Source organism: Canis lupus, chromosome 15 (assembly GCF_011100685.1).
Source record: "Canis lupus familiaris isolate Mischka breed German Shepherd chromosome 15, alternate assembly UU_Cfam_GSD_1.0, whole genome shotgun sequence".
NCBI lineage: Eukaryota > Metazoa > Chordata > Mammalia > Carnivora > Canidae > Canis > Canis lupus.
This window is the reverse complement of record NC_049236.1, coordinates 52,048,884-52,055,382: the sequence shown is the minus strand read 5'-3', so window position 1 is coordinate 52,055,382 and position 6,499 is coordinate 52,048,884.

Below are 6,499 nucleotides of genomic sequence, written 5' to 3'. Positions count from 1 at the left end.
CCTATGTGGAGTGAATATATGAGTACCATTAGAAAATTATTTAAATATTGTTCTCAAGTACTTTAAAGCATTGATACTTTGCCTTCAACCAAACACATAAATAGAACCATAATGACAAAATATGATTTATAAAATTTTAAAAGAAGAGAAAAACTATGAGGATTACTCAAAAATAATGAAATAGATACCAACTACATATCTTCTAATTATAGTTACATTTAAGTAAAATCCTGAGACAACAAAATCTTTGACTTCCATAAAAATCTTATAATCTTTCAATAGTATTTTTATTTTTCTGTTCTAAATAACAAAACTAGAATCCCCTACTATGTTCCCCTTGATTTTTCTGTGAGCTCTCTGAAAAAATGCATAATCTCCAAATTTTCCCCTATCTCTCAATCTTCCTTGTAGTTTCTCCAAATAAACATACATTATGTAAAATCTTCCCCATGAAAAATTAAACCACAGTGTAAATAAATAGGGAGTGGGAGGAGGAAAGAACTCACAAATGAATGTTGTACTAGTATGTATCTCCATAAAATGGAAATCAGAATATTTTTCCCTAATTTCTCTGGTGGTGAAAAAAAAAAATCATTTACACTCTCACAGGGCACATGGAATTGTGGCTTATATATCATATTTTATAAAACTGATGCTATTAGTTGCATATTATTTCATTTTTTTTCAATTACAATAAGTATTTTCTCTGAGAAACTAAAACATTCAATAGATATGCGGAGAAGACTATCCCTTCCTCATATCTATACACCATTTTCCTTGTTGCTACACTTACGTGTCTATTCATTCCTCCAGCAAACATCTTGTTTTCCATTTGCAATTAAAAGTGCACTTTCCTCAAGTTTTCTTGGATTCCTAACCCAACTCACATACAGAGAAGAGGGGGGAAAGATTAAGGACAAAAAAAAAAAAAAACAGAGAGAGAGAGAGAGAGAATCTTACTAACTACTTAGAATATATCAAGTGGTAAAGCATGTAAGTAATTAGAATCCAAGAAGGAGAAAGAATAGGAAGAAGTGGAGAGAAAGCTATTTAAAGTGATGACCATACTTTTTCTAATTCGATGGAAGATACAAATTTACAGATTCAAGTTGCTTTATGAACATCTATAAGAATAAATACACATCAAAATCAGACTCAAGCCTGAAATCAGAAGTCAGAGTCAGAATCAGAAGACAAATATAAAACGTAAAGCTGGACATCAGCAAGAGGAAATATGGCACAGTGCACACAGGGAACAGTAATTCAATATTGGCTGACTTTTGGCTCCTAATCAGAAACTGTGGATGTCAGAAGAGTGGAATAACATTCTAAAGTGATGAAATGAAAATGCGTCAATCCAGAATTTGATATCCAGCAAATAAATCAATAATGAAGACAAAATAAAGACATTTTCTGTGAAAAGAAAACTTAGAGAATTTGTTGCTATAAGACTCATACTATCATGAATTCTAAAGAAAGTTTCTTCTCAATTTTGAAATCTCCAAAATACAAAATTTTATATTCAATATGATCTCTGCTATTATAGATATTATGTAGAGAGAAAAAAGAAAAAAAAGGGATATAATGGAATGATAAGATATAATGACCCAAAAGCAATGCAATTGCAGTTGATTTTATTTCTTATTCTCTGTAATATTTTTATCTTTCCTATCCCCTGTAATACATGTGAATTATTTTATAGTCTTAAAAATAAAGTGGTATTGATATTAAATATTATTTATAAATAAAAGTAAAGTTTAAAATATAATATAGTGGGGTACCTGGGTGGCCCAGTTGGTAAGTGACCAACTCTTGATTTCTGCTCAGGTCATGATCTCAGGGTCATGAGATCAAGGCCCAAATGGGGCTCCACCCTGGGCATGGAGCCTGCATAGGCTTCTCCCTCTCGCTCTGCCTCTCCACACCACCTCCTCAACTCATGTGGCATGTCTCTCTCTCTCTCTCTCCTCTAAAAAAAATAAAAAATAAAAATTTTTAAATGTATTAATAGGGAGATATTGTGCTTAGCATTTTATAGGACACAAAGATGTACAAGAAAGAGTCCCTGTCGTGAAGGATTCTAGACTCTGGTAAAGCAAAATAAAACAAGTAAACAATCATTTTAATATAAGGAAAGTGTGGGAATGCTCTAAGCCTCAAACCATGTGCTATGAAACTGTAGAGTAGGAGCTGCACATTCATTTAGGAGGACGAGGAAGAGTTTATACTGAGAGGATCATCATAGACTTTTGACTTGTTACATCATGGAAAATAGTAAGTAAACAATTACAAAAAAAATGGCACTTGAAATAAGGATAACTAGCTACTGGATGAGAGAATACCAAGCTGTGTGATCTAGGAATGTGATCTAGGAAAGGCATTCCTGAAGGGATGACATTTAAGCTGAGATATAAAGATGAGAAGGAGTTAGCTGTATACAGAATGGAAGAGGAAAAGCCCAAGCAGAAAAGCTGGCACAGAAAACTCCTACAGGAGGAAAAGCCTAGTTTATTTGAGGAGCTAAAAGGAGGCCTACATTGTTGACACATCATACCCCTTATCTGAATCATTGCTATAGCCAGGGCTGAACAGGAGTACAAGAAGCACAAATGAACAAGGGAATGGTCAGAAAATGCTGGGATAATTTGCGTTCTTCAGGAAGCAGATGCCATGATGCAATCAGAAGTGCAAGAGCTTTGTTGCAGGGAACTCTCTGTGATAAGCAAAGGGGGAAGGAAGCAGGAGTAGTCGGGGCAATCTTTTGGACATGGCACAGGTCTCACACTTGGGACAGGAGCAAAGAAATGAAAAGGGATTGGAAAGCAAGAGCCTGAGACAGCCGCGTATCTCTGAGAAAGTCTCAGGCCAGTGGGAACCCAGAGCCAAGGCAGGCTGGTAAAGGAGGCAATGTCAGGCACAAATACTTGGCTCTAGTTAGTGCTCCTCCTGAGCTTAGGCACTGGTTGGGGAGCAGGGCTTCAGTGTGAACACTGCAGTGGATGCTGAAGGCACAGCAAACAGAAGCTCTCAGCTGAGGACACCCCCCCCCCCCCACTCCGTGCAGTAAGCCATCACTGAGGGGACATCTAACCCAGCACCTCCGTGGCTCTCACACTTGGTAAGTTGAAATAATCTATTTTAGGGAGTTGCAAACCTAGGTTCTACCGAAATATCAAAAAAGAAGAACACTGAAGATGGGAAGACGGAGTTTGGGTTAAAGTGTTGTATGATTCTATCTTCTTTCAGAAGATAGAGACATTGATCAGTGTTAGGCAGCTCGCAATACGCATGTTAACATTTTAAGGGCACCCACTGAAAAGAATACAAAGTCCTGGGATGCCTGGTTGGCTCAGTTACTAAGCGTCTGTCTTTGGCTCAGGGCATGATCTCAGGGTCCTACATCGGGCTTCCCTGCAGGGAGCCTGCCTCTCCCTCTACTTATGTCTCTGCCTCTCTCTCTGTGTCTCTCATGAATAAATGAATAAAATTAAAAAAAAAATACAATATAAAGTCTAGGTCCCTTTACTGACCTGAGGAAAAGAGAAAACTTGATCACTTTAAATATGCAGGAACTAAAAAAAAAAAGAAAGGGAAAGCAAAAGGAGTAGAAAGCAATGCAGAGCTCAGAGAAGTGAGCTAGAGGGGATAAAGTGGAGAAAGCACAAGCAGGATCACCTCCTTGTCTATCATATCATCTACAGTTGCTGACATATCTGACATACCTTTATAAAGGTAAGCCCAAGAAAAACTACACTAAGATAACATGAATATTTGGAGGGAAGTAAAAATAAACTAATTCCTTTTCTTTCATAGTGAGGAAAAACAGATGTTATCTAACATTAACAAATTGATTAATAGGTATAAATAGAGTACTGAGGTAAGGCAAAGGAATTAAAACCTACAAATGGTTAAAAGTAATTGAGTCTAAGGAGCTCCTGAGGTAAACTTTTTACGTCTATCTTACATTTTTCAATCAAGTGAATGCATTACCTTCATGATAAAATAACCCCTGAGAACGGATGAGAGCACCTAGAAAACGTAGACAAGGGAGCTGAGTTCTGCCCATTAGAGGCGTGGGCAGAGGTGGAAGCATCAGCAATGGAGACCAAGGGCCATGGCCCGCAGAGGGGAAGAGCCAGGAGAGGGCAGCACCATGGTAACTGAGGGATGAGGGTGTCTCAGAGGGAGGGACCTTCTTTTTTTAATTTTAGTTTTTATTTTGTTAAATCATTTATTTATTTATTTGATAGAGAGAGAGAACAAGGGCCGGGGCAGGCAGAGGGAGAGGGAGGAGCAGACTCTCCGCTGAGCAGGGAGCCTGTGGTGGAGCTTCGTCCGTTCCAGGACTCTGGGATCACCACCTGACAGAGGCCAGATGCTTAACCAATTGAGCCACCCAGGTGCCCTAGAGAGAGAGAGAAAGAGAGAGAGACCATCAACGCCAGGGTTAAATCAGGCTGACAGAGGGTTAAGGCTGAAAACAAACTTTGGGTTTTAGCAGCATGGGAGCCACTGGTCACCTTGACCAAAGCAATTGCAGAAGAGTGAAATATTGGAAGAGTCACAGGGACATTAGGAAGTGGAAATAAAGTGAGTAAGTGGAGCAGGAAAAAAGATATCTTGGCAGCAGTATAAAAAAAATGGAAACCGTGGATGTTAAAAGTAAATGGAGGGGAATTCATAGACGACTCCATGCCAAGTGACCAAAGAATGAGAAGTACCTTTAACAAGAGGAAAGCCAGGAGGAGTGGGTGTGGGCTGCAGAAGGAGATAGCTCTGTCTTCCCTGTTCAACCACTTCAGCCAGTTTCTGCTAGAAAATCCCTTCAGTGAAGAGTTCTTAAACTCACAGAAGACAGAGGCACAAGTTCGAAGACAGGCTAAGGGAGATGGGAGCTACAGAAAGTTGATTTGATTTCTATTCTATTCGTCTTGACCAAATATTTGTTAAAAGGTACTGGACTCCCAGACCTCATGCTGGCAGGATCACTTACACTCAGTTATGCCTTTAGTTCTGAGACCCAAGAAATTTCCAGAAGGAAGATTTAGAAATCTGCTTTGAATTACAGCACAGCTAGGCAATATTCATCTTAGCCAGTGGGGTTTTTCTCTTTATTGTGCTTCAGAACACATTGGAAGAAAGGACATTGGAACACTGGAAGGGCAAGAGGTCTCTCAAATTCTCTTTTCCAAGTTTAATAACTTGAATATATTCTGGTTAAGTCATCTTTAATAACCTGTATCCATTTGACTGTGATTTTTATTTTTCGTAAAGCTATTTTCCAAATTTTAAACTCCTCAAAATAGTGTGATCCTCAGAACAACAAATTTAGAGTTTGTTATTGTCCATGAGACTTCATCATCTTCCAGTTCCAACATCCCTAAATTGGAAACACAGATTAAAAAGTGCATTTCATGAAGCACAGAATCCTTGGGAAGGTTACTTTGACTTTTGTCTGCAGTGATTATGGAAGATGTTTACTCAGAAGTACTGAGTTCTAGGCTGTCAATAAATAAATGGATATAAAGGTTTTTAAAAAATGAATGAACACAGGAAACCATCAATCACATAGGAGTGAACAGTGATGTGAAAGAGGCCAGTGATCCAATGAAAAATATATGTGACACAAAACCACACTGCTTAGACTGAGTCTTAGAATGTGAGCTCCATGGGAATAGATACCTCTTCCAGTCTTCTTATCTCTGTGTCCCCAAAACCTAAAGCCTCCCCTAGAGTTGGGACTCAATAAACTAAAAAGCAAAATGAAAATGACCATTATTCGATAGGAAAATGTTAAATGAACAAACAAAAACAAAAATCTACCCTAACTCACAAAATGCTATTTTCCCATAAATACAGACTGCTGGATTTGTCCAGGATTGTCCAAGACTGTCTTTAACACATCCAGGATAGTCTTTAACAAAAAGTGGAACTTTTTAAAATTGTTTTTTAAAACTGTAACAGTAAGCTCTGTGAGCAGAAAGCAACAATTTATCTCTTTAGCACCCTGCCTGCTCTGGGAGTTACAGTCACTATTTAAATCCAGTCCACACCACACTTCACCCAGAAAACCCTCTTGACTATCACATCCCCAACTCCTCCAACCAGAAGGGTTCTAAGTCCGTAGAACAAATTACCCAGAGGTAAATTTTTTTGAGGTGTGCTTTTGGCAATTTCTATGAAAAATAATTCTGAGAAATGTTGAATTTCAACCTCTATGCAATTCTCACAATTCTGTTTTCACTGTTGTCTTTATAACACAACAAACCAGGATGACCACACTCCTCCAAAGGGGAAAGGATAAACTTGAAACCCCTTTGCAACAAGGAATATGCATTAATCTTAAGACTTGGACTCTGAAAATGTTCAAAGCAGGGAATCTGATAGTGTATGTACCTCTCTGCTGGATTCCCCATGTCAATATACACATTTTCCAGACAGCCATGAAGATATCTGCCAAAGTATGATTCAAATCTAGCACTATTTCCATTCCCCAAGA